This window comes from Anolis sagrei, chromosome 5, assembly GCF_037176765.1.
Source record: "Anolis sagrei isolate rAnoSag1 chromosome 5, rAnoSag1.mat, whole genome shotgun sequence".
Classification (NCBI taxonomy): Eukaryota; Metazoa; Chordata; class Lepidosauria; order Squamata; family Dactyloidae; genus Anolis; species Anolis sagrei.
The window spans coordinates 67,123,790-67,136,681 of NC_090025.1; the positions used below are offsets into that span (position 1 = coordinate 67,123,790).

The 12,892-nt window shown below is 41.3% G+C and overlaps 1 protein-coding gene across 15 annotated transcripts in view; it reads right to left on the bottom strand.

Annotated features, from left to right (window-relative positions):
• Positions 1–8,738, bottom strand: part of SORBS2 (sorbin and SH3 domain containing 2) — a 222,447-nt gene extending 213,709 nt beyond the window's left edge. For 3 of the 15 annotated variants that reach the window (XM_067468740.1, XM_060778608.2, XM_060778606.2), the window contains exon 1: positions 8,041–8,733. The gene's annotated coding sequence lies outside the window, so the exon portion shown is untranslated. Of the gene's footprint in view, positions 1–8,040 lie in introns of all 15 variants that reach the window. The other 12 variants (XM_060778612.2, XM_060778622.2, XM_060778614.2 and 9 more) reach the window with 10 other exon arrangements.
• Between the last annotated feature and the right edge of the window lie 4,154 nt (positions 8,739–12,892).

Below are 12,892 nucleotides of genomic sequence, written 5' to 3' on the forward strand. Positions count from 1 at the left end.
AAGCTTTTCTACAGGACGGAAAAACTCACACGCCCTGTAGTTGGGCTTCAGACTTTAATACTGAACAAACTGTCCCCCTTTTCCCTCCTGAACCTGGGAAAAGGATGGTTCCAAAAGCCCCAATGATGACAGGCAGGCTGCTAGCCTATGACTGCAGCCTGGGGGAAGCTGCTTAACTGCAAAATGCCTGGCTAACAGAAACATGTGCAAACTAACCATGCATAGAAAAAGAAAATTTAGCTTCTGGCTCAGCTGTGCCAGCACACATACCATTATTTTTTCCTTCTTGAATCACAGTATATTTCTAATACACAGGACCTATTTTATGATTCAAACTTCCCTGTTATTCCGGGAGTAGATCCTGACTGATCTTGGAAGCTGAGCAGTGCCTGCTCTGGTTACTACTTGGATGGGAGATTACCAACCAAATGCTAAGTGCTGTAAACTATATTTCAGAGGAAAGAACTGGCAAAACCACCTCTGAATATTCCTTGCCTACAAAACCCTATAAAATGTATGACCTTAAATCAACAGATAACTTGAAGTCACATGCACTATTTGTAGATATTTCAGGTCCTTTATTAACAATATCTACAAGTAGGTGGCTCAGCGAGTTAAACCGCTAAGCTGTAGAACTTGCTGATTGGAAGGTTGACAGTTTGAATCCATGGATGGAGTGAGCTCCCACTTTTAGCCCCAAAGCATAAACATGTGAACAAAGATATGTACAGAAGTGCAGTATTAAACATGTTCAGGAATCCTCACATTGGCAATAACAGGCAGTTAAAATTTCTTATTTAAATCCAAATTTCCATGCAGGTTTTAATAAGAACTTACAAGTTAAAGTGGAAACAAGATGGAATGAATGAACACATGCAAAACTAATGCAAAACATAAAAGACTGGTCTATCACCTCTAGGTACAAATGGGATCTGCAACAAAATGTTTAATGTGTTCTTAATGGTTATAGGTGATTTTAACTACTATTTTCAACTATTCTATGTTTAATTCTATTTTAATGCTTATAGGTTGTAGGTTTTAAAAGATAATTTGTGCTGTTTTTAGTTTTGTGAGTTACTTTTAGTCTCATTAAAGAGAAGAATTTGGGGTATAAATAACAACAATATCAAAATGCTACTGTATTTTGGTTTGGGACACTGCATTCAATGCTTCTAGTTTATCATGTTGTGTTGTCCCAATAATCCGCATTACATGTTTGCTGAACATGTTCTGTCCTTTATTGATTCCTTACATTTTGTCTGTATTTCTACAAACCCTCTCCTCATACCTCCAGCTTGTTTATCTCTCCCTTTTGACTTGAACAATTCAGTTGCTCCAGTGTAAGGCTCCTTAGCAATACATAAGATATATGGTTTTAGGAGAACTTTGATGATTAAAAAAAAATCCCTAGAACATTCTCTTGAGTAAACTATGGGCATATTTCCAAGACACAGTCTAAATATTAACTTTTTGCAGAGATTGCCGTGAGTGCTATTAAATACATATTTCCAAGTGTTGTTGACTGGATTTCAGTAACATATTTTCACCTGTACAAAGGCAAATGGATGTCACATGACCTATATGATAGGTCTCTTTAACGAAGGCTGACTGGCCTATTAGAAAGGTTTGAATATGTCTACCAAGGCCATTATTCCTCCAAGTCGGTCTTTTCACACCTAGCCATTACAACCATGCCTATGTTCAGTCACAACAAAGTCTGGGCCTATAGTACTCAGTTGAGAGTGTATGGTCAATTTAGACAAAAAATGTATATTAATTACACATAGCATGAACCTCTCTCCTCATGGATGTCAATATTGGAATGTCATTTTGAAAGCCAATGAGAAATTAAGGGTGCAGAGTTCTCACATGGTGGTTTTCAGCTGGATTTAGATGTAACGGTGTACTCTTCCTGAATGGGAACCCACCAATGTTATTACATGATTGACTCCTCCCTCATTTTTGTTAGAGACAGCAGGTTAATCCGAACAGACAAGAGAGACAAAGACAGCAGCACCTAGAGACAGAGCGCTACTTTACAAAACATGACAGTAGTCATCCCCACACATAAAAGATAAATGGCAAAGACTGACTCCTAGTGACCTTTTATAAACAAGTATCTCCCAAACAACTGCTTCTTCTCAAATAATTTATGGTAAGAGAGGGCAAACCTCCCAAAGGGACCAAATTAATGTTTGTTGAACTATGAAATAAGAAGAAAATGGCAAAGAACCTTATGAGAACAAAAAAAAAGACTACTTCATGCAGTCACAAGAAACATCTGTGCTCTATGGAGAATAGTTTTAAAACAATTACAGCAGGATATGCTAGATATATTGATGAGAGATACAAAATTACCAAGGCCTCTAATCATGTAAGCTCTCATCAGTTTTAAATTGTTATACATTATGGGAACTAAAAGCAAGTCTCAGCATTGGCTATTACTAGTTACTGGCACTCTAGCTGAACATTGCTGTGTACTGACGAACAAAATAGACTTTAAGATAGATAGTCATCAATAAAAAAAAGATTCTGCCCTATTTTGTAACTTACAGATATACAAAAACTGTACATGATCATGATAAGATGCCATTTCATCCCCACCCATGTCAAGAGCTGGCCAAACAGGTAATGTTGTCTAAAAGATAATGCAGATAATTTACTAAAGCTTGCAAACAACCACGTGTTATTATGTCACCTGCATTGTCTCACTGATATCTGAACTGGAATATGCTTAAGGACATAAATGATTATGAATAAATACAGGGAATAAGGAAAGGTGAAATTTCATTTGGTCCAGGATTGTTTAAAAGAACTTGCCAAAGTTTAGAAAGAATCAACTCACTGGAACGAGTCTGATAGTAGAAAAAGAAATAATAATGTAGAAGAAGGCAAAACTTGGCAGAGTCATCCGTCCTTAATAGAGAAACTATTTCCTACTGGGTATTTGTAGCTTAGAGTTTTCAGGTAGATTCACTAAACCAGGAGCACCTCAGTGCTGAGCATTCAGAGGAATAATTCCTTGCACTGGGACGATGGGGAATAAGCGAACTATGCTCATTACTTTTAGTTACCGAGAGGAAAGGCAGGCATAAGTACAGTTGAGCCACATGATCCCATATCTAATTTATAGCCAGCTTTTAATGAGTTTGATTGATTGGGGTGCATCTACACTGCCAAATAATGCAGACTGAACTTCATTATATAACCAGTGTAGACCCAAATAATGCATTCAATGCAGTTCAAACTGCATTATTTGGCAGTGTAGATCCAACCCAACTTTACCACAATCTGTCACTCATTCAGTTTTCTTCCAACCCCAATTCCAACCATGGAACGAAGCTGAGGGAGGAAAAATCACTAGACGTAACAATATACCATGAAGCAAGACAATGGAGCGGAAACGGTGTAGTTTTCCTCAATTGATTACTCTTTTATGTGCAAATCATAGGCTCCCTTTCAAGCCTTTCGTTATATGGCAAACACAGTTGGCACATGACTGAAATACATAAGGTCAAAAATATAACCTGAAGTAAATGAGGCAAAAGAGGGAAAATGGAATCTAGTTTGACCCTTTATCTATGGATTTGATATGCACGGTTTTACTCATCCATACTCCACAAAATATATACCACCAATAAAGTGTTTATGGGCTTTTCTAGGTCCTCCTGTACAATTTTATGGTACGATTCCAGACCTAGTCAAGAGATGGGGTTTACTATTGCCCATGGTTTCAAGTATCCATGGGCGGTCTAGGAACCTATTCTCCGTGGATACAGGGGTTGTACTGTATACTGTTTATAGGTCAGCCCAAATACCACCTCACAGACACTACTTGAACAAATTTTTATTGCCTCACTCTCGAGACTTTTAGCAATGCAGAATAGTAACAGAGTCATACATTTCTTGGCACTGGGATCAACAGCCATACACAAATTTAGGCACAATTTCTCCAATGTATTCAGGGGTAAGCCTACCCACCCCACTTCCGCTGGTGACTCTCATATGACCTTTCCCAAGTTCTGTGGCAGGTTCAGAGGATTTAGTGAGACTGGTGAAGGGCTCAGTGTCACATGCAGATTTGATCACATTGAGTTTCATATCACAAGGTGGATTCAGGAGTGGATGGTTGGGACCTACACCAATGAAGCCAGACAACTTCTCCAAATATCCTGAGCCTAAAGGATGGATGGGGGCAAGGGCTGTGATTGTTAATTGCTTGTGAGAAATGCCTGAATAGGCTAGAAGCCACTTGGGACCCTTTGTTTCCAGGTTTTGAAGGCTCTTCCAAATCAAGAGCAGTACAGGATCTTTCTTTAGTGCTTCCAAGACTGCAAATGGCATTATGATCTCAAGGCTTTTATGTGTGCCTGAAGTCTTATATGAGATAAGACCCTAACTTCCTCTCCTCCAAGTGTTCTACCATACATAGAGGAAATAAACAAGTGGTGGCCAGGAAGCAATTTTTCAATAAGGAGTGCAGTGGACGTAATGGGATCTGGTATAATACTGTCCATCAGAAATGTACATCCAGTCCACAGAGCAGCTCTTAATACCCCAATGTTTTGTATCTATGGACAACACTGCTCAGAAGAAAGGAGTAGAGGCATGCAGCAGTCCTTTGTGATTGGACTATACCTCCCATCAGCCCCAGGGAGTCAAAGATCAGAGATAATGGGAAATGGAATTCAAGAGAATCTGAAATACCACTAATTCAGGGCCCTTCCACAAAGCCATATAACCCAGAATATCAAGGCAGAAAATCCCACAATATCTGCTTTGAACTGGAATATATGGCAGTGTGGACTGAGATAACCCTGTTCAAAGCAGATATTGTAGATTTTCTGCCTTGATATTCTGGGTTATATGGCTATGTGGAAGGGCCCTTCGTATTCCTAACCAGCATAGATCCCTTTAAATATTGTTATTTTTGTCATCTCTTGGTTGACCCTTACCCAAGCGTGACAAATTTCCCAGCAACAAAGGCACTTCTGTGTAGAGATTAAAATGTAGAACTCACTACCCAGCATGTTTGCACAACAGCAAACTTCACACATTATGTTCCCCATTAATCCTTCTGTGAAACTGTCTTTGGAATTCTGTAATGTCTGAAGCACACTTGGCATTGCCAGCAGACCTGGCACAGAAACGTATGCCTAACCACAGGTTAAATAATTGATAGAATCTACGTGATACTCGAAAGAATGATACAATGAAACCAAGAGGGGCAAGGTCAAGTCCCACTCTTCCTGGACACCTTGAAACATATGGGGAAGAAGACAGGAAACATTAAACAAGCCAAATCAAGTGCATGGGGGAAGAAACTATAAAAGACAACACAAAAACAAAGAAGGTGCCTCAGAAGAGACTGGGAAAACAAAAGATCCTAGAACTGAATCTGAATTCTATCTATGATGTCTACAGTATGCACCAATCCCCTTTAATAGAAAGATAACACATACATACATACATACATACATTTACACACAAACATATATATATACATGCATGTATGCACAGAGACATATGCTCATACGGTATTGCAAAGAGATTCGAAAACATCTTGGACTTTGACACTCTCATTGCTTGCTTCACCGGTGCATAATGCCACCTTTGTTACTAATTGACGTACTGACAGGCACAGGAGCATGTAATGTTTAATCTAGAAGTCATTCTTTTATTTCAGTATTAAAATTATCCTGTTGTTCTTTGAAAGCCAAAGAGACTTCCAATAAACTGAAAGCACACCCAGCATTCCAACAGTATTCTAAGCAGCTGCAAATCATGACATTAGGAACAAGACAGAGGGAGCGACCATAAAGCACTACTAGTAATCTGAGGTCCATTTGTATACATTTTTAAATGCATATCTCTGCTTTGTCAACAGTCATATTATTGACCATGTTTGTGACGTCTTTCAAGGAACAATGCTGGCAGCAACAAGGAACCTAGCAGATTTTTCCCATTGCAAGATCCTACTGTTTTGCCTGTCTATAGATGTTTGGTGTGTGTCTCTTTAATTTCCTTTGTCCCCATGGCTCTTGATAGTGTTTCAAAGGAATCCACTCGCTAATTCTGGTCTGCCTAGCTGCATTCTTGGTCCATGTGGGAAGCTGTCTTCCTTTCTTTCATGTCATCTCAAAGCTGAGACCTAAACATACACACAACAGGCACATTGTGCTGTTGTGGTAGCTGAGTGTGCAATGTGGGAGCACCTTTGGGCAGGAGGAGGTGTGAGGAAGCAGCTTCTTCCACCTGTGATGGGTGCCGGCTGGGGAAAGTCATCCAGCCCTGCCATAAAACCAGTGCGGACATCGCTTTTTCCCTTATGACCTACATATGAGACAATGCAAATACGAGGCAGGAGCAGGAGTGCAAGAGGGAGGTGGTGTGCTTTTAATCGCGTTACAACCACATTAGCGCCCAGTGTAATGTCAACACTGACAGGAGAGACTCAGAGATTTAAGCTTTGGAGAGAAAAGGAGGAAAAATACATCCTAGAATACCAATGTTCAAAATGTGGTTTACAAAACAACAACAACAACAACAACAACAACAACAAGATGCCACTCAGAAAACTATAGGGATAAGTACAAGCAAAAGATGAGGGAGATCCCAGAAGTGAATGCTAGATGTTTCCAATATGTTCTGAAAGAATGCTTTCTTGGAGAGAGGAGAAATAGTCACCCTTGCAATTGAACTGATAGAAAGAACTTGGGGGGGGGGGGGGGAGGTGATGTATTGTGTCCTGCAAGTGATTTATATCTCCAGCAAGTGATGAATATGTCCAGGAAGTAATGTATATGTCCTGTGAGGAATGTATATATCCAGCAAGTGAGATCTACGTCCAGCAAGCGGTACCTATGTCTATGTCAAGCGAGTAATGCATATGTCCTGTGAGTGATGTATATGCCATCCAGGAATATGTATGTGCAGTAAGTGACATATATATGTCCAGAAAGTAATGTATATGTTCTGTGAGTGATGTATATGTCATCAAGTTCAGGAAGTGATATTGATGTCCATCAAATATATGTCCTGTGAGTGATGCATGTCATCTGGAATGTTTATATCTAGGAAGTGATACAGATGTCCAGCGAATAATGTATATGTCCTATATGTGATGCATATGTAATCAAGGAATGTATATATCCAGGAAGTGATATAGGTGTCCAGAAAGTCCCATGAGTGATATATATGTCATCAAGGAATGTGAATATCCAGAAAGTGATATATATGTCCAGAAAGTAATGTATATCTCCTGTAAGTGATGTATATGTCATCAAGGAATGTGCATACCCAGGAAGTGATACAGATGTCCAGCGAGTAATGTATATGTTCTGTGAGTGGTGTATATTCCGTCAAAGAAATGTGTATATCCAGGAAATGATATAGGTGTCCAGAAAGTCCTGTGAGTGATGTATATGTCATCGAGGAATATATATATATCCGGCAACTGATATAGATGACCAGAAAGTAATATATATGTCCTGTGAGTGGTGACATCATCAGGGAATGTGTATATCCAAGAAGTGATATAGATGTCCAGCGAGCAATGTATATATCCTGTGATTGATATATATGTCACCAGGGAAGTGATCTATATGTCCAGAAAGTGGGATATCTGTCCAGCAAGTGTGGTATACATCCTACAAGGAATGTCTGTGTCCAGCAAGAGATATATTTATATCTTGCAAATGATACATATGACTTACAAGAGTAATGTATATGCCCTGTGAGTGATGTATATGTCATCAGGGAAGGTGTATACCCAGGAAATGATCTATATGTGCAGAAGGTGGGATAGCTGCCCAGCAAGTGTGGTACCCTGCAAGGAATGTCTGTGTCCAACAATATAGATAGATAGATAGATAGATAGATAGATATCTTGGAAGAGATGTACTGTATATGCAGGTGCCCATAGAGGCACCGGTCTGGAAGAGAGACAAAGTGGAAGGAGATAGAGAGAAAGAAAGAAAGACAGAGAGACAGGGAGCTAGAGAGACACACATAGGGAGAGGCGGGCAAACAAAAGCTTACCTCTCTCCCACAGCCGCCTCTGCCTCCGACTAAATCCTCAGCCAGATGCTCAAGAGGGAGAGCAGCACCCAATCCTGGGGGAGAGAGAGAGGGCGCGCGCGCGAGGAAGGAAGCAAGCAAGCGAGCGAGCGCGCGCCTCGTCCTTTCTTCTTTCCTTAATGGCACTCCAGAAGCCCGCCTGAGTGGGAGAGTCCGCACCTGCTGGCGCGCGCGCTCTCCACTCTCCCTCGCGCTAATAGAAAGCCTTCTTCAGTGCTTTCGCTTCAGCAGCAGCAGTAGCAAGAGGAGGCTTCAGAGCCTGGCTGGCAGTGGCCACTCCTCCCTCCCTCCCTCCTTCTCTCTCTCTCCCTTTCTGTCTCGGAGGCGAGGGCAACCTGCCTGCTCTTTTGCCGAGGCGCGAGCGAGCAAACCGGCGCGCGCACCGCCACACACTCCCACTCACACAAAAGCCGGAGAGGAGGTGTCTCGCGCCTGTCAGGCTGCGTTCCACCTTCCCTGCGCCGGCTCGTACAGACAGGCGGGACTACTTTCCTTGCCTCACTTTCCCGCACAAAAACGAATTACCTCTACTTTCCCCCCTCCTACCCCCAGACACAAGCCTTATTAATATGTGCGCGTGCCTTTGTTTACTCCACGGTTAAAGGCTCTCTCTCTCTCTCTCTCGCTTCCCCTCTTTGCAAAAATGGCTGGTCCTGCTGCGCTTTCAGCACTGCTGCAGACAGCACAGCAGCGCGCGCTCAAGCTGCCTGGGCTTTTCGTAGCCATGGCAACCACCAACAGACCTGGCCGCCAAGCATGGCCGATCAGGGGAATTATTCTCAGGCCCCTTCCACACAGCTGAATAAAACCCCACTTTATCTGCTTTGAACTGGGATATATGGCAGATAACCCAGTTCAAAGCAGACATAGTGGGGTTTTCTGCCTTGATATTCTGGGATATAGGGCTGCGTGGAAAGGCCCTGGGTTATCTGAGTCCACACTGCTATATATCCCAGTCAATATTGGCACCAAAATACAACACTGCCTGAGCTTTTACAATTTAGCTTGTTTTTTTGTTTTTTTTTGTCGTGTCAGGAGCGACCTGAGAAACTGCAAGTCGCTTCTGGTGTGAGAGAATTGGCTGTCTGCAAGGACGTTGTCCAGGGGATGCCCAGATGTTTTGATGTTTTTACACATGAGGCTTCTCTCATGTCCCCACATGAGGAGCTGGAGCTGATAGAGGGAGCTCATCTGCTTCACCTCGGATTCGAACCTGCGACCTTTCGGGGGTTTAACCCTCTGCGCCACCGGGGGCTCCTAATTTAGCTTATAAATCACCTAGAGCATCCCGGATGGAGGGCGATTAATAACCGCTTTGAGTCGCCTGATGGCTGAGAAGAGCGGTATACAAGTACTTGTTTATACAGTGCTTGTTTATAAAGCTATTGACCTCCCAACCCTGGTATACACCTGTGAAATGTGGACTATCTAGAGACATCACATGCAACTCCTGGAACGATTCCATCAATGCTGCCTCTGGAAAATCCTGCAAATCTGTTGTATAGACAAGCGGACAAATATCAGCATGCTGGAAGAAGCAAAGACCACCAGCATTGAAGCGATGGTCCTCCGCCATCAACTCCGCTGGACCGGTCATGTTGTCCAGACGCCCGAACACCGTCTCCCAAAGCAGTTACTCTACTCCGAACTCAAGAACAGAAAACGGAATTGAAAGAGATTTAAAAAAGGCCTCAAAGCCAACCTTAAGAACTCTGGAATAGACACTGAAAACTGGGAAGCCCTGGCCCTTGAGCGCTCCAGCTGGAGGTCAGCTGTGACCAGCAGTGCTGTACAATTTGAAGAGGCATGAATGGAGGGTGAAAAGGAGAAACATGCCAAAAGGAAGGCGCGTCAAGCCAACCCCGACTGAGACCGCCTTCCACCTGGAAACCAATGCCCTCACTGTGGGAGAACATGCAGGTCAAGAATAGGGCTCCACAGTCACCTATGGACCCACCACCAGTACACCGATCTTGGAAGACTATCCTACTCGGACAGTGAGGGATCGCCTAATATATATATCTCAGTTCAAAGAAGATAATGTGGGTTTTATTCAGCTGTGTGGAAGAGCCCCCAGTTCAAAGCAAATATTGTGGGATTTTCCACCTTGATATTCTGTCATATGGCTGCGTGGAAGGGCCCTCAGTATATTAATTATTCCTCTTTCTCATCAGTGCAGATATTTGGAGTATACTTATAGGCAAGGTATCCTTAGCCGGGGATGTTTGAATCCTGACTTCTGCATGTGATGTATTTTTGTTTGTTTGTTTTTTTAAAGAAGGCATTGTGAAATAAACTATGTTTTTAGTTTTTCTCCCTTTTTTCATTTCTTGGAATGTTGTACAATGTTGTGTGGTTTGTGTTCAATGTGTTGAGTTGTTCTTCTGTTCTGGCCTTTCAGGTTTAGTATATGCTCACTGGGCATGGATCCTCTTATCCACTGTCCTAGCTAACCACTACAACCTCACTATAGTTTCACTCTACATGTTCTGTTACAAGCATAATTATTCAGTATCACCACCACTGCATTCTAGCTGAACCATAATAGATGCATCAATTGTATTTTAGTATTTAGTATCGTTTTCAGGTGCCACAGAAACAGGAAAGAATTTGGAACATTTATTTAGTAAAATCTATAAGACTCCAATCCTGTGTATAGTTATCTGAGAGAAACATGTATTGAACAAGTACATTTGTCTCATTTATTTATCTCAATATCCATGGACATCATCTGAAAGCAGACATATTTTTGTGTATTTAAATAAAATTCTTTAATATTATTATTTGCAAATAAGTAGGCAATTGCTTCACTCCTCTGCTGTCTGTTGTCCTTCTCCCTCCAAAGAGAGAGTGAGAAATAATCATCATAATAATACCCATCTGTGATATTTTTAGAGCCCCTGGGCCCTTCTTCAAAGCCATATAACCCAGAATATCAAGGTAGATACTTCATAATATCTGTTTCGAACAGGGTTATCTGAGTCCACCCTGCCATATATCCTAGTATAAAGCAGATAATGTGAGATTTTATACAGCTGTGTGTAAGGGCCCAGTTCAAAGCAGATATTATGGATTATCTGCTTTGATATTTTGGCTGTGTAGAAGGGCCCTTAGTTGCTCAGGGAAAGAACCTGCCAGCTACCATTACTCTGTTCTAAACTGTAGCTCATGTGCACTGACTAGTATGGTCTTTTTTCTTTTTACTAGTAATTTGCTGATTGTGTAGCTGACTCCAAAACTGCTGGCACAGCAGTAGCAATTTCAACAAGTAGCCATTTCAACAATTTATTACTGACATGCAATTACTTTGCATCCTTTGCAAATGCTATTTCAGTGCAGTCTGGACTGCCTCTGTTGAAAAGTAGGGTTTTCAAACTGATGGACCCAATTTCAGAGATATAGAGATCTCAAATTGGGTATGTCTTTTTGAAATGCTTTATATATTGCAAATATATAAATGGTTATTCTCCTCTCAGAAGTTTCCACCTGACATTTCAATGGAATGGCTGAACAAATATGGACCCAGGATTTTTGATGTTTTGTGAACACCATAAAACTACAGAGTATTGAACTAGAGAGGGATGAATTCAAATCTCAATTCAGACATAACATTCACTGAGCGATCCCAGGCCAGTCAATCTTTCCTAACTTAATGACCTCATAGAGACATAATGGGGAACAAAGTTCTGTATGAAGAGATGTATGCTACCTTGAGCTTATAAATAAAAAAAAACACGTTTGAGAAGAATACACGTTTGTTGCTGTTTTTTTTTAAGTGTTAAAATTAGCAGAGCCAACATGGTATAGTGGTTCGAGCATTTAGCTATGACTTTGGAGACAAGGTTTTGAATCCCTGTTCATCCAGGCAAACCCGTTGGATGACATTGGGCAAGTCATACTCACTCAACCTCAGAGGAAGGCAATGGCAAATCCACTTTGATAAGTCTTGCTAAGAAACCCTCTGTCGCACACCAGGGCTGGAAGGGCAACTTTAAACCAATCTCACACTCCAGAGTTCAATTATAAGCAATGCAGTTTATTAAGATATAAAAATAGCTTCAGCAAAAATAGGTAAAAGATAAAAAGTCAATACAAAATATAATCCATGTAAAACAAGGCACTTGGAAAGACTTGGAAGCAATAATCCATGACACCAAAATGCAAGTAAGATTTTTAAAACTGGAATCTTGATAGAACACAGCAGTCCAGAAGATCAAAAATACACGACAGCTATAACAAAGATCCAAAAACACAAGAGTTCATGAAACTACTCGATTCTTGAAGCAATACAGGAAACCAGGAAAATACTTGATACTTAAAACATGAGTCCATGAATCCCATACCATGAGATGAACAAGAGAGAGGAACTTAGAACATGTTACTTCTATCTAGATGTTGATTCCTCTAAAAGATAGCCCAAATCAAATCTGCTTTATACCTAGAAAACTATGTCTTTTTTTCTTGAGAACTCTCCAGAGGGCCTTTTATTATTAAGATGCACTCTGACTGGCACCTTCCTTCACCTGTCTTTCTCTGTTGACAAAGTGCTCTTCTCCTATCTAACTCAGGAGAGTCAGAAGAATCTACATCTGCAATTACCACATTCCGATCAGAGTCTGACCTTGGTTCTTTTGAGAAAGCTAGCTCAGGCCTGTCAGCCTCTGAGTCTGCCTCTAATTGAAAATCCATGGGTAGCTAACATTCCCAGAATCCCCATCTCCATCAGACACAGAAGCAGACTCCTGTGTGTCTACAGAGGCTTGTTCAATGTCCTCTAAAACCGCAGACAGAGAAACAATCACAGGCTGAAACA